Here is a 25,116-nt window from a genome sequence, read left to right as displayed (position 1 = left end):
CCAAGGCCACAGAGATTCTGTTCTGAAGTTCAATCTTCGATTTAGGGAATCTTCTCGTGTTGACAGGGGTCTGGAAAAACAAGTGGCAGGAAAACAAGAAATACTGGAATGAGGTATTGCGCCACGCTGTGGCCGTGACAATCTTTCTAGCTGAGAGAAGCCTGACATTGAAGGAGTGAAGAGATCATAGGCTCCAAGCTTAATGGGATATTTCTATTTTAGGAATTATGGATCTTATTGAACAATTTGATCCGTTTCTGGTGGGTCTCCTTAAAGAATTTGGCAGTCCTGGAAGTGGTAAGCAGTCATACTTATCACCAACCATCTACGAAGAAATTGTTCTGCTGATGGCAAAATATAGTGTTAAGAATTATATTGTGGCAGAACTTAACACTGCCAAGTTCTCAGTTTCCGTAGATTCAATACTAAACCTGGCTCATGTTGATCAGCTGACAGTCACTGTGTGATATGTTGTTTCTGGGATGCCGGTAGAAAGGTTTTCAACTTTCCTGCAGACTGGCTCTCACAAAGCTGAAGACCTGGCTACAACTCTGCTAGAATTTCTAGAAAAAGAATGTACTAACTTTGAAAATTGCAGAGGGCAGTCCTACGAAAATGCCAGCAATGTGTCCGTTCACTACACAGGAATGCAAGCCAGACTTAAGAATAAGAACCAAGCAGCAGTTTTCATTTCCTTTGCCGCTCACTCACTGAATCTTGTTGGACAGGCTGCTGCCTCTTGCTGTGATGAAGCGTCAACACACAGATGGATAAATCTAATGAGGTCTTTGGAAGGAAATGAAAGAGCATCATTTTGCTGATGCTACTGAAGTCCTCGTATGGATACAACTGCATTCAAAATGTCCTCAGAGATAATGAAAGTGATTTTGAGCAAACACCTGAAGCAAGACATGAAGCTCAGACACTGGGAGACAAAATGAACTGTCTTGAAACTGCACTGATGGCCAAGACTTAGAACTTAATTCTTGTACGGTTCAACAGCACAAGGAGTTGAAGGTGACATGAAGATAGTAGTGAATATAACTGATTCTCTGGAAAAGTTTCTGGAATCACTTCGGGATAGGTATGAAGAGTTGAATTGGTTGCCAGGAACTTCTGCGGCAACACAGAATACAAAGCAACTACGGGAAGAACAAGAAAGAGAAACGAACATTATGATGCGAATCCAACATCAGTCTCAGAGGAAGCTGTCTTTTCCTCAAGAGAAAAATTCAAATGTGGAACTTTCAATGTCATTTTTGATCAGTTGTCTGTAGCCTTACATGAACGCAAGGTAGCGTAGCAGTCAGTGAATGGCAGGGTCAAAGTCATAATCAACTTGTGCAGTCTACTTTGATGCACAGTCAACTTATGCAGTCTTATCTGATGCAGAGATAAGAACTGAAGTTGAGAAACTTATCACTGCTTTCCCCGTGATTTCCGTAATGTGTTCATAGAGGAAATTGTCCAGTCTGCAGCCTTTGCCAAGCTTAGGTCATGTCTTACTCCATCTCAACAGGTGGTTTTCCTCCCTGATGAAGGGCTTGCTGATAGTTTTCCAAGTGTTAATGAAACTCTTGGAATATATTTGAGCCTGATGGTTACTAGTTGTTTGAGAGAGAGAGAGAGAGAGAGAGAGAGAGAGAGAGAGAGAGAGAGAGAGAGAGAGAGAGAGAGAGAGAGAGAGAGAGAGAGAGAGAGAGAGCATTCAGCAAACTGGCACAGATAAAGAATCATCTAACAACCAGGATGACCCGTGAAAGACTAAGTGTTCTGTGCCTACTGGATGTAGAAAGCAGAGTTCTAAAGATAATACAGTTTGAAGAGATCATTAGAGATTGTTCAGATGCCAAGTGGCGAAAGAAAGACTTTTTGTAGGTATTGTAGTGTTTCTATGCATGTATGTACACTGTTCTGTTTCTATGTATGTATGTATGTATGTATGTATGTACCTTTCTAGGTATGTATAACTCGTCAGCTCTAATTACATGCAATGAACTGACTTTGATGTGTAAATTTGGTGGTTTTAATTTTTCTGTACGAGGAGCTCATCCAACTTTGTTTATGATGGGGTTGTTTGGTAGGTGAATGCAAGAGTTTTGGAGAGAGGGGCAAGTATGCAGTCTGTTGTAGATGAGAGGGCTTGGGAAGTGAGTCAGTTGTTGTTCGCTGATGATACAGCACTGGTGGCTGATTCGGGTGAGAAACTGCAAAAGTAGGTGACTGGGTTTGGTAAAGTGTGTGAAAGAAGAAAACTGAAAGTAAATGTGAATAAGAGCAAGGTTATTAGGTTCAGTAGAGTTGAGGGACAAGTAAATTGGGAGGCGAGTTTGAAAGGAGAAAACTGGAGGAAATGAAGTGTTTTAGATATCCGGGAGTGGATCTGGAAGCGGATGGAACCATGGAAGCGGAAGTGAGTCACAGGGTGGGGGAGGGGGCGAAGGTTCTGGGAGCGTTGAAGAATGTGTGGAAGGCGAGAACGTTATCTCGGAGAGCAAAATTGGGTATGTTTGAAGGAATAGTGGTTCCAACAATGTTATATGGTTGTGAGGCATGGGTTGTGCGGAGGAGGGTGGATGTGGTGGAAATGAGATGTTTGAGGACAATATGTGGCGTGAGGTGGTTTGATCGAGTAGGTAATGAAAGGGTAAGAGAGATGTGTGGTAATAAAATAGTGTGGTTGAGAGAGCAGAAGAGGGTGTATTGTAATGGCTTAGTCACAAGGAGAGAATGAGTGAGGAAAGATTGACAAAGAGGATATATGTGTCAGAGGTGGAGGGAACGAGAAGTGGGAGACCAAATTGGAGGTGGAAGGATGGCGTGAAAAAGATTTTGAGTGATCGGGGTCTGAAGATGCAGGAGGGTGAAAGGTGTGCAAGGAATAGAGTGAATTGGAACGATGTGGTATACCGGGGTCGACGTGCTGTCAATGGATTGAACCAGGGCATGGGAAGCGCCTGGGGTAAACCATGGAAAGTTTTGTGGGGATTTGTCTTTTCCTAGCGCTACCTCGCGGGGGGGGGGGAGGGTGGGGGATGCTATTTCATGTGTGGCGGGATGGCGACGGGAATGAATAAAGGCAGCAAGTATGAATATGTACATGTGTATGTATGTATATGTCTGTGTATGTATATATATGTATGCCTTGAAATGTATAGGTATGTATATGTGCGTGTGTGGACGTGTATGTATATACATGTGTATGTCATTGGCTTGGGCCATTCTTTCGTCTGTTTCCTTGTGCTACCTCGCTAGCGCGGGAGACAGCGAAAAAAAAAAGATACATATATATATATATATATATATATATATATATATATATATATATATATATATATATATATATCAAGTTATGTGTAGTGACCCCATGTAAATGAGAGCGGATTTATCGATAATAGATATTTAAACAGATGTGTCGCCATTACCGAGGTTGGTAAACTGTGGGTATGTAAGTCCCAGAGTTAAAAAAAAAAAAAAAAGGAAAATGTTCCATTAGGCAAAATCTGATCCAGCTGCCAAATGACATAAAGCCGCTTATATAATGATTTTGTAATCCGATTTATGATTTAACTGTCATGATTCAGTTTGCATAAGTGAATGTATTAAGAGATTAACTTACCTATATTAATAAATGCGTAAATGTTTATCTCCAGCTTCACTGAAAATATACTAAGTCAACATTTATATTACAGACATTCTTGTATGCAGAGAAGATGGCGTTTGGTATATTCGGGTAAATAAGCTGTTACTGGACGTGGAAACCAAGTATGAGGAGGGTTGTGAGACGAGGAGCAGCTAGAACCAGCTTTGTAATCCAACTGCTCTGGGTTATCATAATCAGCTGGCTATGATAGCTGTTGTGGCCAAATGTACGACCACTGGGTCAATACCAGACACAGATAACCATTACTTAGTTGTAAGTGATGGAGGTTACGCCTCAGGCAAGCCTATTTTTTTTCCCGAAGTGTTTTCTTACGTAATTTTAGAGCGGTATGCTATCAACTTTTCCAGCGATGCCGAACTCGGAACAGTGGGAAAGTTTTGCGATTCAAGTCATGGATAATGCTCATCCTTCCTGCTGACAAAGTTCGCTGGAAACGCTTAATGATAACTAGAACCTGAGGATCAAATGGCTTTGCTGTTATTGATCTGATTGTCGCATTAAATATGCTCTATATTAACTTGTTGAAACTTCGGGGAACAAGCCCACATATGACACTATCAAAGGAATATTCACAAAAGAATGGAAGCAATAACACACCACTAGGTTCATTGGAATGTCTGTCGTCGTGGAGGAGATCAGCAACGTAGTGATTACCTAGGAAATAAACATAAAACAAACAGGTGACTTTATGGTCATTGAGGAGCAAATTTCTTCCGTCGTGAAGCCAGGTGACTGTGAAGTCTATATTCTATCGTAGCTATTTCGTTACTTTCAGCTTATCGGTAAATCGTTCCCTGCGTTCAGTTCTGTTGAAGACAAACTAATTTGTCCCATTCATGGTGATACGTCTGCTCAAAAACTTGTAAACACTACTACGAGTGAAATCAAACAAATCTACGCTTGACGAACATCTTAGATTATGAATTCAATTTCTTCATACAAGGTGACTAAAACTGAACGCAGTATTCAAGGTAGGGACGCACCAGTGAATTGTGAATGATAAGGATGAAGTATGTCATATCTAACAACCTTGTTCGCTATTTGTACCACTTCTTTGTACCGCTTCCTTGGCGTTATGTCACCGGATATCTATACATTATCTTTTTTTTTCTCTCTGATGTTACGTAGCTCAACTGCATTCATACTTAAGCTAGTCATTTCGTTAATCTTTGCCGATGCGTAAACACTAAGCCAAAGGATTTGCACAATCCATCAGTGTGTCATGTCAAGTTGGAGTAGTAGACAACAAATATCTGTTGTAATCTTTATTTCCCGGTTCTTGTCTCATGCGAATTTTCATATCTTTCGACCCTGGTCCATCATCAGTGTCAGTGATCAACTTCATAATGAGAATTAGTCCCACGACTGATCCCTGTAGCACTCCACTTGTTACGTCTAATAGCTAAGTCTTGATCGTTAATCACCTATTTGTTTACGGTCATTCATCCCGTTTTCTAAGCAAAGAGGTACAACATCATCTAATCCAGGGGTATCGAACTGAGTACTTGAGTCTATCTGAATCGGATTCGTAAGAATTTTTCTTTCGTACACATTTATGAAGAAAAAACCTGAAAATATCTTGTATTACTTTCCGTAAGTAATGAACCAGCTTTTGAGAGATGACTTTCTTCCTTCAAGCATAATGCTTTAGGGTTTCTTTTATTATTTTCAGCAAAGTATGCGTCTTCTTAACCCTTGCTTAATCTATTCATTTTTCTTTGGAAATTTACTTGATATATCCTGTTGTGTTGGATATTGGTCTCCTTGAGTTTTTGAGTGCTATTTTTTTTGGCTAATTGACAGTTCCTTAATTCAATGTTACCTCATTTTAGCTTTGCGCTAGAACACAACCTTTTGCTACGAAGTGGCACATACGTCACAACTTTCGCGCGGTTGTAAAACAACGTCCGTAACTGGCCTATAGAAAAGACTAACCGATAACCATCACACGTATTTCAAGTTACAGAAAAAGTTTCTGATTTCATCTTTGTTCTTGTTTCACTGTCTGTAGATATGAATGTCTGGGCTGGGGAGTTTCTATAGCAACAGGCAATCTGCTCACCTTACCTCTCTATACGTGATCCATCAAGCCTCCTCCAGCAGCTTCTGACGAAGATGTGATTGGGTAGCTGGGCATCGGGGGACGCGAGGCTCTTCAACTGACATTCAGGATGCCTTACGAGCGTCTGCCATGTACTGTAATGGATACATGATGCTTACAACTTATGCTTATGTTAACAAGATTACATATGTTACATTTACGGATCGTACTCATGGTGGTGGGCACAAGTGATATATGCAACTCGTATTCATACCAATGGGAGGGCAAGCGGGAATGGATAACCAATGACGTATACAGGTATACATGGTCACATACTACATACAGACAGGAGTCCTTGTACATCAAGATAAAGCAAAGCACGTAGGCACAGGGTGGAACCAAATATACACCCTTGACACGTATATGGATGTCCATACACACAAAACCACTCTCCATCGAGAGAGACCGTAAGGTAGATTCAATCTCTACACAATACCATCACTGACCTAACATCGGGAAAGATGACGACAAAAAGTGGCGCTGCCTGACCACTGTGGACCACAAAACCCACAACAATAAACTGTGACGAACAGCAAGGAAAATCTAGACATTCCATACCACCCAACCGCCACACATCCCATACTATCCAGCATCCATACATCCTATACCACACAGCCTCCACACATCCCATACCATCCAGCCTCCATACATCCATACCAAAGAATGGTATGGGCTTCATACAACCCATACCACACAGCCTCCATACATCCCATACCAGACAGCCTCCATACATCCCATACCACCCAGCCTTCATACAACCCATACCACACAGCCTCCATACATCCCATACCACCCAGCCTCCATACAACCCATACCACACAGCCTTCATACAACCCATACCACACAGCCTCCATACATCCCATACCACCCAGCCTCCATAAAACCCATACCAAACAGCCTTCATACAACCCATACCATCCAGCCTCCATACATCCCATACCACCCAGCCTTCATACAACCCATACCACACAGCCTCCATACATCCCATACCACCCAGCCTCCATACAACCCATACCACACAGCATCCATACATCCCATACCACATAGCCTTCACACATGGGACTCGACAGCCAAACTGCAGACGCATCTCGCACAAAACACTCTGGATTGCTTTAACCAAAACTTTTCTCTCGACTGTATCAGTGGCAATAGAGATAAAAAAAGCATTTAACACTGCCCTTCTATACGTCCTCAAACAAAAGATACTTGATCCCACCCTCCATGACAATAACAAAAAGTGGTTGGCCAGTTTCAGAGCTGACTAGCAAACTAAAGTCATCCACAAAGGCTTAACCTCCCAAGCCCCCAAGCTCTGCGGTGGGCTTCCCCAAGGAGCTGTTCTTTCTCTGACATCGTCCTACATGACCTCCCGCAGACCACACTGTTGCATCACAACACCCCGACACAACCCAAGCAACAACAAACAGGCAAAATTATGTCACACAATTACAACATTGGCTCACTAAAAATGGAACGTCTGTATCCTTACAAAAAAAAAAAAACTATTCTCAGCCTCTTAATCCCAGACAAACACGAGTCTATCCGACACCCTCCCATACTATATAGAATGGTCAATTACATCCATTTAACAGAACGCTAACCATACTTGGCGTCACATATGACACAAACATGACATTTCCTCCTCACATCACAGAAATCAATACAAAGGCCATGAATACACTAAATGCCCTCAGAACACTTACTCCCTTACTGTTTTGGTCATAGAAATTATTCCTTCAACATTCTCTACAAACAGTTCATCTGCTCCACCCTAACCTACACCTCACTCACCTGATCATCCACCATGCTAAAAGTAAACTTAATAAATCGAGAGATTACACAAAACAAGGCCCTTGGAACATTAAATGACTGACTTGCATCTATAAACCCCCTCCATCCAAACCACCTACCGTCAACCCCCAAGTAGAACCACAAGACTTATCCCTGTTTCACACTCATGTAATCTTTACTCACAGATTCCGTTAGCTAAGCACATATGCGATAGCAATGACTCAAAAAGCACTTAACAACAGCTCTCACAATATATTCTTAGATTCTACACAACCAGACACACACACATATGGAACTACGCCCCTAGACATACACGAGTGACAATTTCTCTTCTATATCCTGGACACTCTATCTCCACAACACTACAAACACAGGTGGAATACATCACAGGACCTGTCATGGCCAAGATGTAACTTTCCTACTGAAGATATTAAGCATTTACGCCTTGACTGTCCTGCAAGCACTTCACACAGACAAACGCACAACGTCGCCACACTCCCTTGCATGTGTGGCACCTCGATGGCCAGCTTCCTGTGAGCTGCGGGGGCTCCATAGAAGGGTTTCCCTGTGGCAGGCAGTAAAAGTACACTAACACAGCCGTATTTGCTATATGATCAGATGTGTAGAAAGAAAAAAAATCAGTTTTAGGGATTCTCAATGGTCTCTCTCTCTCTCTCTCTCTCTCTCTCTCTCTCTCTCTCTCTCTCTCTCTCTCTCTCTCTCTCTCTCTCAATCATTCATTCATTTCTTCCCCTTTCAACAATGAACATCATTCCCTCATTCTCATAAAAGTATATATATCTTCCTTAACTTTCTCGGACGTTCTAAATCGTCCACTTTAGAACGAATTCTCGCTCTTACCCTTTTTCTTCTTCTTTCTAACCTGTCTAATCTGCTCTGATTTACCCTTTCTCTCATTCTGTCTCTATCTCTCGATCTAGTATGTCTCAATATTTTTCCCTGTCTTTAACCGACCTGCTCTATTTCCCTTCGCACTTAGTACTCATTCCCCCCCCCCTAACCCCACCCTCCCCTCCCCTTTTTATCCCCCCCCCCTCTACTCCCCCCCCCCCACCATCATGCTTCAGTAATCTCGCCCATAATAACAATCGCCCCCGAGTGCTCTTTTGGCGTCTCGTACGATCATGTATTGAATACCGCGACCTGTTGCCCCAGGCGCCGTGGAGGGAAGGACGGCATTGTACACCATCCTTCTTTCCCCGTCTCTCCCGTCCACTTCCCATCTCCCCCATCACAGCCTACCCCATCGATCGATCCCCATCATCCCTCCTTCGTCTCGAACTCGTCCATTCGCCTCTCAAAACAGAGAAGAAAGTTTGAAGATATGATTCAATGAATTGGATCAGAGTCTTCGAGCGGCGTGAAACACGTGTCGATCTTGCTGTTCGAGGCTTCTGATTCCTTGTTATGCTGGATTCCTCGGTTATGTTTCTAGTCTCCGTCATTAACAAGTAAACTCTCAATCACTTCAGCTACACCATGTGTCCTATTAACATAATGAAGTCTGGGTCCTTTACAGTTAAGACTTCGATATCGCTGCCAGTAGATTCCAGATCCATTTCACCGAGATTTTGATGGCATGTCTTGAGTTTTTGGTTTCGTATCGCGTCAACAAACTACTCTTCTCAGAAAGCTTAAGTGACTTTGATCGCCAGTGTCACAGACACAAGGTCGATTGCAATGCTGTTGTGGACATCAAGGAACACACGAGGGATCCTCTTGGAACACATAAGGAACCCTTACATAACACATGAGGGAGCATCATGAAACTTATATTAAGAAACCATGTGGAACATATGAAGGATCCTCATGGAACACGCAAGGAAATCTTACTGTTCCTTCCATACTCATTTTCAGTACTAACCTCTCTCTCTCTCTCTCTCTCTCTCTCTCTCTCTCTCTCACACACACACACACCCAGACACACATACTCACACACACGGATAAACTCAGTTGTATCTTTCCCCACATACTCATATTCAATTCTATTACTCCTCATCCCTTGTACAATCACCCCCAGACTCACTTCCTTGTACTGCGCTTGTCCCTCTTCCCAGTACTTTGCCCATTTCCCAGAACTTGCTAGTACCATTTCCCAGTCCATAGCCAGTCCATCCACCCTCCTTGGCACAACCCCATCTATAGCCCATGCCTCGCAACCATATATCATTGTTGGAACCACTATTCCTTCAAACATACCCATTTTTGCTCTCCGAGATAACGTTCTCGCCTTCTACACATTCTTCAACGCTCCCAGAACCTTCGCCCCCTCCCCGACCCTGTGACTTACTTTCGCTTCCATGGTTTCATCCGCTGCCAAAACCACTCCCAGACATCTAAAACACTTCACTTCTTCCAGTTTTTCTTCATTCAAACTTACCTCCTAATTAACTTGTCCCTCAACCCTACTGAACCTAATAACCTAGCTCTTATTCACATTTACCCTCAGCTTTCTTCTGTCACACACTTTACCAAACTCAGTCACCAGTTTCTGCAATTTCTCACCCGAATCAGCCACCAGCGCTGTATCATCAGCGAACAACAACTGACTCACTTCCCAAGCTCTCCCATCCACAACAGACTGCATACTTGCAACTCTCTCCAAAACTCTTGCATTCACCTCCCTAACAACCCCTCCCATAAACAAATTAAATAACCATGGAGACATCACGCACCCCTGCCGCAAACCGACATTCACTGAGAACCAATCACTTTCCTCTCTTCCTACTCGTACACATGCCTTACATCCTTGATAAAAACTTTTCACTCTAGCAACTTACCTCCCACACCATATACTCTTAATACCTTCCACAAAGCATTCTATTAACTCTATCTTATATCCTCTCTAGCTCCATAATTGCTACATACAAATCCATTTGTTTTTCTAAGTATTTCTCACATACATTCTTCAAAGCAAACACCTGATCCACACATCCTTTACCACTTCTGAAATAACACTGCGCTTCCCCAATCTGCTGCTACGTACATGCCTTCACTCTCTCAATCAATTCCCTCCTATATAATTTCCCAGGAATACTCAACAAACTTATACCTCTGTAATTTGAGCACTCACCTATCCTTGGGGATAGGGGAGAAAGAATACCTGCAACGCATTTCCCGCGTGTTGTACAAGGCGACTAAAGGGGACGGGAGGGGGGGGGGCGGCGGCTAGAAAACCTTCTTCCTTGTATTTTAACTTTATAAAAGGGGAAACAGAAGAAGGAGTCATGCGGGGAGTTCTCATCCTCCTCGAATCCTCGAAGGCCAGATTGGGGTGTCTAGATGTGTGTGTGGATGTAACCAAGATGAGAGAGAAAAAGGAGAGATAGGTAGTATGTTTGAGGAAAGGAACCTGGATGTATTGACTCTGAGTGAAACCGAAGCTCAAGGGTGAAGGGGAAGAGTGGTTTGGGAATGTCTTGGGAGTAAAGTCAGGGTTTGGTGAGAGAACAAGAGCAAAGGATGGAGTAGCACTACTCCTGAACCAGGAGTTGTAGGAATATGTGACACAGTGTAAAAAAGTAAACTCTAGATTGATATGGGTAAAATTGAAAAGGGATGGAGAGAGATGGGTGCATATGCACCTGGTCATGAGAAGAAAGATCATGAGAGGCAAGTGTTTTGGGAGAAGCTGAGTGAGTGTGTCAGCAGCTTTGATGCACGAGACCGGGTTATAGTGATGGGTGATTTGAATGCAAAGGTGAGTAATTTGGTGTACATGTTGTGTTCAGTGTTGTAAATGGAAATGGTGAAGAGCTTGTAGATTTGTGTGCTGAAAAAGGCCTGGTGATTGGGAATACCTGGTCTAAAAAGAGAGATATATATAAGTATACGTATGTAAGTAGGAGAGATGGCCAGAGAGCGTTATTGGATTACGTGTTAATTGATAGGCGCGCGAAAGAGAGACTTTTGGATGTTAATATGCTGAGAGGGGCAATTGAAGGGATGTCTGATCATTATCTTGTGGAGGCGAAGGTGAAGATTTGTAGAGGTTTCCAGAAAAGAAGGGAAAATGTTGGGGTGAAGAGAGTAGTGAGAATAGGTGAGCTTGGAAAGGAGACTTCGTGTGAGGAAGTACCAGGAGAGATTGGGTGCAGAGTGGAAAAAGGTGAGAACAAATGACGTAAGGGGAGTTGGGGAGGAATGGGATGTATTTAGGGATGCAGCGATGGCTTGCGCAAAAGATGCTTGTGGCATGAGAAAGGTGGGAAGTGGGCAGATTAGAAAAGGTAGTGAGTGGTGCTATGAAGACGTAAGATTGTTAGTGAAAGAGAAGAGAGTGAAGTTTAGACGATTTTTGCAGGTAAGTAGTGCGAATGACTGGGAGACGTTTAAAAGAAAGAGGCAGGAGGTCAAGAGGGCAAATGAAAGTTAGGGTGAGAGAGTAGCATTAAATTTTAGAGAGAATTAAAAGATGTTTTGGAAGGAGGTAAATAAAGTGCGTAAGACAAGAGAACAAGTGGGAACATCGGTGAAGGGAGCTAATGGGGAGGTAATAACAATTAGTGAAATGAGAAAGGAATGGAGTGAGTATTTTGAAGGTTTGTTGAATGTGTTAGATGATAGAGTGGCAGATATAGGGTGTTTTGGTTGAGGTGGTGTGCGAAGTGAGAGGATCAGGGAGAATAATTTGGTAAACAGAAAAGAGGTAGTGAAAGCTTTGCGGAAGATGAAAGCCGGCAAGGCGACGGGTTTGGATGGTATTGCAGTGGAATTTATCAAAAAGGGGGCGAGTGTGTTGTTGACTGGTTCGTAAGGATATTCAATATATGTATGGTTCACGGTGAAGTGCCTGAGGATTGGCGGAACACATGCATAGTGGCATTGTACAAAGGCAAAGGGGATATATATATATATATATATATATATATATATATATATATATATATATATATATATATATATTATCCCTGGGGATAGGGTAGAAAGAATACTTCCCACGTATTCCCTACGTGTCGTAAAAGGCGGCTAAAAGGGGAGGGAGCGGGAGGCTGGAAATCCTCTCCTCTCGTTCTTTTTTTTTAATTTTCCAAAAGAAGGAACAGAGAAGGGGGCCAGGTGAGGATATTCCCTCATAGGCCCAGTCCTCTGTTCTTAACGCTACCTTGCTAATGCGGGAAATGGCGAATAGTATGAAAGATATATATATATATATATATATATATATATATATATATATATATATATATATATATATATATATACATATATATATATTGCAAGAGATCACACTGGTGCGCGTCATCTAGTATACGAATAAAATCACTAGGAAAGTGAAACACGTTAAGTTCCCAAGTGTCCTTTCTTTCGTGTAATGATTACTTCGTCAGGGGAGATATAAAAATGTCTCAGACGCCACTGGTAAACAAGCGTTACCAGATGGTGGTATTCGTTTTAGTAGTGTTGGGGTCTGGCATTATGCTTGTCATAAAATTTCTATTTGTGAATAGGAAAGGGAACGTTTACAAATTTTGCCTACGACAAAGCTATTCAGTTTGTATGGACCTTCACTAATATCAATGTTACAATTCTATACGTATTTGATAACAGAAGATTCAATGATATTTTTCATGGTAAAAGAGTTACACTTAATAACTGACTTACCGTTATTCCAGTCAATGCAGTGATCATAATTCTTGACATGATTAAACAAAACTTTCGATTCTTGTCCCGTTCTTATACTATATTTATGTTGCTTAAGTTTAACGTAAAGATCCTTACCAGTTTGACCAACATAAAACATAGTACAGTTTTTACAAAGTATTTTGTAAACACAAACTTTAGAATTTTCTGTTGAATTTTTGATTAAGATATTTTTTACAGTATTGTTATTGCTGAAGGCTACATTTACATTAAAGGATTTAGGTAACTGGTAAGTAATGTAAAATTATCACTAAGGGGGGAGAATTAAAAGCTTCTCGGTATGAAGGGGAGATTTGGGTTTAACTACATAAAATGATTTCTTTGCCAACTTAAGGGATTTATTCAATGAAAGATCTAAGATACTTCAACTTTACAGAAAATTTGCTATATGTATACGAGACCAACAGCCTACACCCGTGGGTGAACAGATGGGTATGGCAATTCGTTGGCATAATGCTGCTCTCAGCACCAGCATTATAGTGGCCATACGATAATCGCCATACCAGAATCCGTCTAAAAGGTTCGGGAGGTGTCTTATCATTTGCCTATACTTCGGTTCATGCATTTCGCCCTGTGGACGAAGATCCGTAGAAAATCCCTTACTGTAAAAGGTTCCAGAAAATACTGGGAATTATGCCGCGCACCTTCGTAAAGTGAGTGGCTAGGCTAACACGATGAGATTACACGAGAGTCGTTAGCTTGTCCGCAGCAAGTTGGCCGCTGATGGGCTGAGTTTACATCGTGGCCTGATGAGCAGGTATCCGTCAGGCAACGGGCGGCGTAAGTAAACATGTCAGTCCAACGCTCATGTTGGAGGAGGTTATCACGGCCTGTTGAATCCACCTCCTGACATACTAGATATGATGCCCCAGAGTATGGGGGGTGTCTACAGGGGTTGTTCTTATTTACGTAAATATATCACCAAAAGGACCGGAGCCAAACCTGAATATGTTTGCGGAAGATGCTTAAACTGTGAGAGAACTGACGGGTCTCCACAACGTAAAGATCTATAAGTAGACTGAGACAGCCATCAGCTTTGGTTCGATATATCGTTGATAAAACTCATCTCAGATGAATGGAACCTGAGGAAGCTTGGACAGAGTGAAAAGAGGACCAATTACATGGATATATATTCTGGCTCATTAGTTGACACAACACCTGGCTTATCAATTACACATTGCATTAGGAAGAACGTTATGGGGGTGAATTATTTACCAGTTAACATTAGGAATGCATCTAGATATAAAGCCAAATGCATGTTCAAAAATTTACAGTATATGCTTAATTCAACAACAGATCGTATCTCCAGTTTCGTCAACTCTCACAAGGAGACAATGATCTGCTGGAGGATGTCCAGAGGAAGGCAAGATATGACTACGGGCGAAGTATATGGAAAAGTGAGGAAAGGGGATAGGATAAAAGCCATAGAATTACCCATGTTGGAAGAGGGAAGGAAGAGAGGACACATGATGGTAACCTATAATCTCCCATACAGATATGATCAGGTTGATACTGGGCAGTTCTGCAAAGACAGAAATGGTAGATGAAGGAGCTGACTTAAAAGAAACTTACAGAGAAACAAGTTATTAGAAAAAGATACAGTAGGAAACTATAAGTGGACGACGCAGGAAAGATTAGAATGATGCTGAACAATATGGGACCACACGAGTGTAGAATCCCCTTCCTGTACTGCCGAGTTGTTTAGGTATAACTTGAATCAAAACAGAACTTAGACCGAGAGGTCGTTTTAATAACATGTCTAGAGTGAATATATTTAAAGAAAATTCTGAGAGTGAGATTCACGCTTTTTGAAAGAAATGGGCAATTAGTGGAATGTCACACTTCCATTACCACACCTATACCACCACCACCACGACACCTTCACTATACCACTACCATTTACCACACCACACCACCATCACTACTACTTTGTGAATACATCTCTACCACCTTACTACTACACCGCGACCTTCTGTGGTGTAGCAGTTAGCGTCACTGACTATGAATCACGCGCGAGCCCACCAGGATTCCAGTCTAGAACAGGGCAATCGTCTCATCGCCAACCCAGCAGCTCTTCCTGACTTAGTGGCACGTCGATAAATGGGGTACACCCAGCTAATACAACACAGACAAAACACATACGCCCTGAAATAACCCGACAAGCACAAAACAACCGATCTCCCAACTAAGTCATTAACTTCACCTCACCAGATCGGAAGCCATACTCTCCAGACAAACACGAGTCGCATTCTCTCGTCTACACATTGGACACCAGCCATCCGCACAACACGACCATCACAGATTCAACATATCCCAAGACTCCTCATGCCTAAGATGCAACTGCAATAACGAAGACACCGAGCTCTTACCACTCAACTGCACTGCACTCTTTGCACACACACATTACGACCACTTTATGACCTATGGTACCCACCAGCGAACGTGGCCGGCTTCTTGAGCGCTATACGAGCCACATAAGAATAGAAGGGACTCTTGGGGACAGTATATTAATGAATATATATATATATATATATATATATATATATATATATATATATATATATATATATATATATATATATAAAGTGTTGGAGGTCTGTATGTTCTATGGAACAGCGTGTCCATATGCACTATATTCATATTCATACACCTCCACGTTGTACAGTTAGGTTCTGTAAAATGCTATCTGCTGGTTGTGTGAGCCTGATGGGATTTGACCGGTCTAGACCCCGTTGCTCACCAACGTGAGACGATTACGAAGTATTCGAATAGTCATTTCCCTATTAGGGGATATCATAGCCTAGCCGTAGCTCTCCCGCCTGCCACGCAGGGGTCCCGGGTTCGATCCTGGCTGTTGGATGTTTGTACGTTCTATGTAAGTGCGCGTTCATATGCATTACATTCGTATTCATATACTTCCGTGTTGTACAGTTATATATATATATATATATATATATATATATATATATATATATCATACTTAATCGCTATTTCCCGCGTCAGCGAGGTAGCGCCAGGAAACAGACGAAGAATGGCTCATCCACTCATACACACACACATACACACACACACACACACACACACATATACATATATATATATATATATATATATATATATATATATATATATATATATATATATAAACGCCTATACAGGCACATATACATACATACACATATACAGAAATACATACACACACACACACATATATATATATATATATATATATATATATATATATATATATATATATATATATATATACATGTACATATACTTGCTTGCCTTCATCCATTCCTGGCGCTACCCCGTCCCATAAGAAAAAGTCGCGCTAACCCCGCTTCAGCGAGGTAGCGCCAGGTAAACAGACAAACAAGTCTTTCCTCACTCATTCTTTCCATATGTCCAAGCCATTTCAACACATCCTCTTCTGCTCTCCCAACCACATTCTTCTTATTTCCACACTTATCTCTTACCCCTTTCATTACTTACTCGAACAATCACATATTGTCCTCAAACATTTCATTTCCAACACATCCACCCTCCTCCGTACAACCCTATCTATAGCCCATGCCTCGCAACCATATAACATTGCTAGAATCCCTATTCTTCAAATATACCCATTTTTGCTCTCAGAGATAACGTTCTCTCCTTCCACACTTTCTTCATCGTTCCCAAAATATTCACCCCTTCCTCCACCCTGTGACTCACTTCCGCTAACATGGTTCCATCCATTCCCAGACATCTAAAACACTTCACTTCCTCCAGTTTTTCTCTATTCAAACTTACATCCAAATTAACTTGTCCCTCAACCTTACCGAACCTAATTCACATTTACCCTCACCTCACATACTCACACACTTTTCCAAATTCAGTCACCAATTTCTGCTGTTCCTCACACGAATCAGCCATTAGAGCTGTATCATCGGCGAATAACAACTGACTCGCTTTCCAAGTCCTCAAATCCCTAACAGACTGCATACTCGCTCCTCTCTCCAAAACTCTTGCATTCACCTCCCTAACAACCTTATCCATAAACAAATTATACAACCATGGAGACATCACGCACCCCTGTCGCAAACCGACATTCACTGGGAGCCAATCAGTCTTCTCTGTTCCTACTCGTACACATGCCTTACATCCTTGGTAAAAACTTTTCACTGCTTCTAGCAAACTTACCTCCCGCACCATTTACTCTTAATACCCTCCACAAAGCATCTCTATCAACTCTATCATACGCCTGCTCCAGTCATAATATATATATATATATATATATATATATATATATATATATATATATATATATATATATATATATATATATATATATATATATATATATATAAGTGTGTGGAAGAAGAAAGTTAAGAGTAAATGTGAATAAGAGCAAGGTTATTAGGTACAGTAGGGTTGAGGGTCAAGTCAATTGGGAGGTGAGTTTGAATGGAGAAAAACTGGAGGAAGTGAAGTGTTTTAGATATCTGGGAGTGGATCTGGCAGCGGATGGAACCATGGAAGCGGAAGTGGATCATAGGGTGGGGGAGGGGGGCGAAAATTCTGGGGGCCTTGAAGAATGTGTGGAAGTCGAGAACTTTATCTCGGAAAGCAAAAATGGGTATGTTTGAAGGAATAGTGGTTCCAACAATGTTGTATGGTTGCGAGGCGTGGGCTATGGATAGAGTTGTGCGCAGGAGGATGGATGTGCTGGAAATGAGATGTTTGAGGACAATGTGTGGTGTGAGGTGGTTTGATCGAGTGAGTAACGTAAGGGTAAGAGAGATGTGTGGAAATAAAAAGAGCGTGGTTGAGAGAGCAGAAGAGGGTGTTTTGAAGTGGTTTGGGCACATGGAGAGAATGAGTGAGGAAAGATTGACCAAGAGGATATATGTGTCGGAGGTGGAGGGAACGAGGAGAAGTGGGAGACCAAATTGGAGGTGGAAAGATGGAGTGAAAAAGATTTTGTGTGATCGGGGCCTGAACATGCAGGAGGGTGAAAGGAGGGCAAGGAATAGAGTAAATTGGAGCGATGTGGTATACCGGGGTTGACGTGCTGTCAGTGGATTGAATCAAGGCATGTGAAGCGTCTGGGGTAAACCATGGAAAGCTGTGTAGGTATGTATATTTGCGTGTGTGGACGTATATATATACATGTGTATGGGGGGGGTTGGGCCATTTCTTTCGTCTGTTTCCTTACGCTACCTCGCAAACGCGGGAGACAGCGACAAAGTATAATAAAAATAAATAAATATATATATATATATATATATATATATATATATATATATATATATATATATATATATATATATATAAAGATATGCCCTTGGCTGGGATATAATCGCCTGAGTCATCTCGGGTACCATATTGCAGGAGCCAAAAAGCACCACTGCAATACGAGAAAGCAGTGCATGGAGCCAAGCCGCATTGTCTGTTATATCAATTCTAAATTCTCTTTTCCTCGTTTTTTCTTAAAACTTCATCAAACGTTCAATATGCAAACGTTTACAAGTGCATTCGCATCCCAACTACCTCCTCCAAACTCCTTCTTTCGCTACACCCTCTCCTTCATCTTTTCTCCAACCTTTCTTTCGTACACCTTCCTACCAATCCTTCCTATCTTTATTTCCTTCCTTCCATTCTTTCCCACCTCCTTCATTCCCTTCCTACCGCTTCTTCCCCACCACCACCACTGCCCTGCCACATCTCCCTCATCTCTTCGCGTCCTTTTGTGGTAATGAGACCCTCACATTAGCATTGGGGTTCTTGCCTCCCAGAGTCCTCTTGGCGAACGCTAGGGAGAGAAAATCTCCTTGTTACGTAGGCTTTCAAGTGCCACTGTTGCTGTTGCTCTGTGCCAAGTGTGTGTGTGTGTGTGTGTGTGTGTGTGTGTGTGTGTGTGTGTGTGTGACCTTTTTGGCTGGATGGTTACATTTTTGGTTACGTATTTACTTCAGGAAGTTGGCATGGGCTTCAGTGCCTAATTACCTATTTGTATGTATGGGGAAATATGGTGTGTTTCAGTCTAGTTGCATCGTGCAATATGTGTTTCTTACGTTGTACACAGAAGGTCATTGGTTATGGTACAGAAGAGAGAAGATTACCAGTTATGGTATACTATACAGGAGACTAACCTATTATGGTACAATACTCAGGATATTAATCACCTATGGTAAAATATTCTCCTTTTTCCCTCCTCTCGCATTCTCTCCATATGCCTACACCATTTCAACAATATTTACTCTATTAATCAGTTATGATACATTATTCAGTACATTAAAAAGTCATGGTGCAATATTCATGATATTAATCAGTTATGGTACAATCATCAGGATAATAATCAGTTATGGTACAATATTCAGGATATTAATCAGTTATGGTACAATATTCAGGACATCAATCAGTTATAGTGCAATATTCATGATATTAATCAGTTATGGTACAATCATCAGGATATTAATCAGTTATGGCACAATCATCAGGATATTAATCAGTTATGGCACAATCATCAGGATATTAATCAGTTATGGTACAATATTCAGGATATTAATCAGTTATGGTACAATATTCAGGATATTAATCAGTTATGGTACAATATTCAGGATATTAATCAGTTATGGTACAATATTCAGGATATTAATCAGTTATGGTACAATATTCAGGATATTAATCAGTTATGGTACAATATTCAGGATATTAATCAGTTGGTACAATATTCAGGATATTAATCAGTTATGGTACAATATTCAGGATATTAATAAGTTATGGTGAAATATTCAGGATATTAATCAGTTATGGTACAATATTCAGGATATTAATAAGTTATGGTGAAATATTCAGGATATTAATCAGTTATGGTACAATATTCAGTATATCAATAAGTAATGGTGAAAATTCAGTATATTAATCAGTTATGGTACAAAATTCAGGATATCAATCAGTTATGGTGCAATATTCATGATATTAATCAGTTATGGTGCAATATTCATGATATTAATCAGTTATGGTACAATATTCAGGATATTAATAAGTTATAGTGAAATATTCAGGATATTGATAAGTTATGGTACAATATTCAGGATATCAATAAGTTATAGGTACAACATTCAGAATATTCAGCAGTTATGGTACAATATTCAGAATATTCAGGAGTTATGGTACAATATTCAGGATATTCAGCAGTTATGGTACAACGCAGCTCAGGATCACTCGTATTGGAACAACAGAAGCTGCTTGAGGCAAAAGTTCATCCACATTGGAAATGTAGGCAGGGCATACGTGGGCCCTTATTAGTATGGCTGACTTTACATGGGCCCTCATCAGTATGGCTGACCTTACATGGGCCCTCATCAGTATGGCTGACCTTACATGGGCCCTCATCAGTAAGGCTGACCTTACATGGGCCCTCATCAGTAAGGCTGATTTGATATGGGCCCTCACCAGTATGGCTGACCTTACATGGGCCCTCACCAGTGTGGCTGACTTGATATGGGCCCTCACCAGTATGGCTGACCTTACATGGGCCCTCACCAGTGTGGCTGACTTGATATGGGCCCTCATCAGTATGGCTGACCTTACATGGGCCCTCACGAGAATGGCTGACCTTACATGGGCCCTCACCAGTATGGCTGACCTTACATGGGCCCCCATCAGTATGGCTGACTTTACATGGCCCTCACCAGTATGGCTGACCTTACATGGGCCCTCACCAGTATGGCCGACTTTATATGGGCCCTCACTAGTAAGGCTGACTTGATATGGGCCCTCACCAGTATGGCTGACCTTACATGGGCTCTCATCAGTATGGCTGACTTTATATGGGCCCTCACGAGAATGCTGACCTTACATGGGCCCTCATCAGTATGTGTTAACAATAACCCTAACCAGTAACTTGTATTCATAACCTATAATAACATAAGACCAATTGTATTCACAACCTCTGATAACACAATACCCATTGTACCCATTACCTCTGATAACACAATACCCATTGTACCCATTACCTCTGATAACACAGGACCCATTGTACCCATTACCTCTGATAACACAATACCCATTGTACCCATTACCTCTGATAACACAATACCCATTGTACACATTTCCTCTGATGACACAAGACCATCGTACTCACTGCCTCTGATAACACAAGACCATCGTACTCACTGCCTCTGATAATACAAGACCATCGTACTCACTGCCTCTGATAACAGACGACTCAACGTACTCACTGCCTCTGATAACAGACGACTCAACGTACTCACTGCCTCTGATAACAGACGACTCAACGTACTCACTGCCTCTGGTAACAGACGACTCAACGTACTCACTGCCTCTGATAACAGATGACCCAACGTACTTGCTGCCTCTGATAACAGACGACTCAACGTACTCACTGCCTCTGATAACAGATGACACAACGTACTCGCTGCCTCTGATAACAGACGACTCAACGTACTCGCTGCCTCTGATAACAGACGACTCAACGTACTCACTGCCTCTGATAACAGACGACCCAACGTACTCACTGCCTCTGATAACAGACGACTCAACGCACTCACTGCCTCTGATAACAGACGACTCAACGTACTCGCTGCCTCTGATAACACTAAGACACTTCTTTAGACACCTTTATAGGAGGCACAACCTACCGGGCAGAGAGGGACTGAGAGAGAGAGAGAGAGAGAGAGAGAGAGAGAGAGAGAGAGAGAGAGAGAGAGAGAGAGAGAGAGAGGTACTGGTGTGTCTGTGGGAAGGCCGAAGTGAAGGGTAGGGTGTTTGGCCACAACGAGGCAACCTGGGGGTGGAGGTAAGAATGAGTGGAGGAGTCTGTCTCCCACTGGCAGGCTATAAGCCTATCTGGATGCTTAGATAAGACGATCGTAATCCCTATAAAGTGATGAATTCAAGTCCTATTATCTAGTAGACAGAGAACACATCCCACTGTCTGATACACCCAACAGGCCCCTTTGGAAGTGGCAAAAAGAATTTGCTGGATGTAAATGTTTTCCGAATCTGTTTTCCGTTCTTTCTACGTCACTTGTTCCTCGGCTGTATCCTAGCGTTCTGTTTTTGCATCTAACTTTATTGCGTTCCTTTAGGAGGTAGGGGGTGAAAGGTACAAAGGCTAGGACATCGATACACAAGTTGCTCCTCGCTTGGCCTCCACCCGCCCAAGTGGGACTCTCGTAAAGACTTTTATTTCAATTGCATTCATCACCTGATCTCCCATGTAGTCGACCTTCTTCTTTTTTCTTATTTTCGATATTTCATCTATATCCGCTTCATAGTAATTATTCGCTAAATAATCTATACCTAAAAACTTATCAGTACATTTGATATGCAGTACATCTTTTTTTTTCGCTTTGAATGCATACAATATTCGTTTCTTGAATAACCTTATGTAACTTTTGTATTTCTATCAATACATTTCTTTTAAGCAAATATTGTGTATATCTAGGTTCTATTTGCGATCATTGTGTTTTTGGCAAATAACTGACCTGTCAAGTGAGAATACACGTAGGTAGCTTGACGTAGGTAGCTTATACATTTCTATCTAGAGTTCCACATTCTCAACTGGAAATAAGCTTCTTGGCATCATTCTTAGCTGAAAGTTATTTTTCTGCATTTAATTTGCACCCAGATAGAACCATCTTCATCTAATCTGTAACCACGTATAATAGTCTTCCTTTATTTTGTGTTCACAAATAATAGTCTTCCTTTATTTTGTGTTCACAAATAATAGTCTTCCTTTAATTTGTTTCCAGCTATAACCATTTTCCTCTAATTTACTCCCAGATATAACAGTTTTCCTTGGATTTGTTCCTAATTCTGTTTTCTTTTACTCTGAGCCCAGCTATAACAGTTTTCCTTATTCTATGCCCAGCTATACCCACTCCCCCTCTTTTTTTGTGCCCAAATAAACATCTTCCTTGAACTTGTAGTTGGACATAACTACTTCCCTCTCGTTTTTAGATGCTTTTAACTATCGTCAAGCAATTTCTAAGAGGATGTAATAATTTCTCTACCATTCCAAATTAGCCATAATCATCGTCTTATTATTCCGAATAGACTTACCATGAATAAATAGATAAGAACATCCCTTTCCATGGTAACAGCCTATGATTACTTTCACTCGTAAGTAACTATTTCGGTCTTCCTATAGTTCATAAGAAATGCGTGTGATTATTTGATCATTAGCAACAAATTACAGCAATCATCTGGCGTAACAACTATCATCATCGCGAAAATAAAGAGGAATTCATACAACAACAGGCCACAGACGAGGCTGATTGTGCATCAATAATTCATAGTTTAGTGTAGTGAGTGGAATGATATAAAGGTGTTTCAAAAGTAACAACCAATAAACTTTATATGTAACTACGGGAGCTTAAATATTACTGTCAGTAGTGGACTTGAAGCGAGATATTTATATACCTATAGTACTGCTTTCAAGTATAGTTGGTATATTATGACTTGCTTCTTAACGCTACCTCGCTAATGCGGGAAATGGCGAATAGTTTGAAAAAAAAAAAAGTTAACAATCCAGCTGAAGAAGTTAACCTCATTCGAGGTAAAACGTATGTTTACGCGTCCGTTTCCATGTCAACTACGATTCAAATCAGTAGTATGCTAGATCGAAGTTAACGAAATCTTTTATTTTCTTATTTATTTATCATCCCTGTATCGATAGATCACCTCTTAAACTTCTCTTTTCCAAGCAAAATAAATTGAATTCTTATATACGGCTCTCATAAGATAAGTTTGGTAGCTTGCCTCTGTGCTCTGTCCATTCTGTCCGTCTGTCTGTCTGTTTGTCTGTGTCTGTCTGTCTGTCTCTCTCTCTCTCTCTCTCTCTCTCTCTCTCTCTCTCTCTCTCTCTCTCTCTCTCTCTCTCTCTTAAGCAGGATGACCAAAGCTCAACACAATACTTCAGCTGGGGACGCACCACTGAAACGGAAAAAGTGAGGATAATTTCCCCATCACTTTAACTCGAAGGCACGACCCATGAATTCAAGAAATTTTGTTCGTCTTTTTTTACTGCTTCTGTGCCTTGCTTACGTGGCTGCAGGTCACCAGAGATTATTGCAGGTAAGTCGTTCTCCTCACTGACCTTTACCAGATCAACAGAAATGATTCTGTAGCTTGCCTTCTCGCTTTTACTATCGATATGCTAAACCCTGCAATTTTCATGACCGGCCAACAGCATTTTTCTCACCTATTCATGAATGGCAGGAGACGAAGCCTAGCTGTTAAGGAACTATTTTGACGAAGAAATATTTGCTTCTCGTCATTGCCTGATGATTATTGATCATAACAAATCGACGACATACCGTCCGTCTGTTCTTTTAGTACCGAGGTGTCAGTACCTGTTAGATTGGGTCCATTACCTTTCAAAATTGATTCGGGAATCTTATTGATTAACTGAGTAGTAGACGAAAGACTAATTACCTTAGATGACCCAACAATGGTACTCAAAGTAAAACCTAATGATTATGATGTATATACACATTCTTTTTTTTTTCTTTTTTCATACTATTCGCCACTTCCCGCGCTAGCGAGGTAGCGTTAAGGACAGAGTACTGAGCCTTTGAGGAATTATCCTCGCTTGGCCTCCTTCTCTGTTCCTTCTTTTGGAAAATTCATATATATCATTTTTATAACTGATCGCCGTTTCCAGCGAGAGCATCAGGAACAAAGAAAAACTACACTCACTCACATCTATTCTCTATGTGTTACGTGCAATGCACTGAAACCACAGCCCTCTCTGCAACCAGGCCCCACAGACCTTTCCATGGTTTTCCCAGCCCGCTTCACATGCTCCGGTTCCGTCCATTGGCAGAATATCGACCCATGTATATGACATCCTTTCATTTCACCCTATCCCATCTACGCCTTT

At 41.3% G+C, this 25,116-nt stretch overlaps 1 long non-coding RNA gene across 1 annotated transcript in view; it reads right to left on the bottom strand.

Moving 5' to 3' along the window:
• Window positions 1-25,116, bottom strand: part of LOC139759423 (uncharacterized) — a 68,058-nt gene that overhangs the window by 25,507 nt on the left and 17,435 nt on the right. Inside the window, exon 2 of the long non-coding RNA XR_011715045.1 lies at window positions 5,732-5,860. This is a non-coding gene — a long non-coding RNA (uncharacterized lncRNA). The remainder of the gene's footprint in view (window positions 1-5,731; window positions 5,861-25,116) is intronic.

This window comes from Panulirus ornatus, chromosome 33 (assembly GCF_036320965.1).
Source record: "Panulirus ornatus isolate Po-2019 chromosome 33, ASM3632096v1, whole genome shotgun sequence".
Taxonomy (NCBI): domain Eukaryota; kingdom Metazoa; phylum Arthropoda; class Malacostraca; order Decapoda; family Palinuridae; genus Panulirus; species Panulirus ornatus.
The sequence above is the reverse complement of the archived record's forward strand: the minus strand, read 5'-3'. Positions and strand labels throughout refer to the sequence as shown.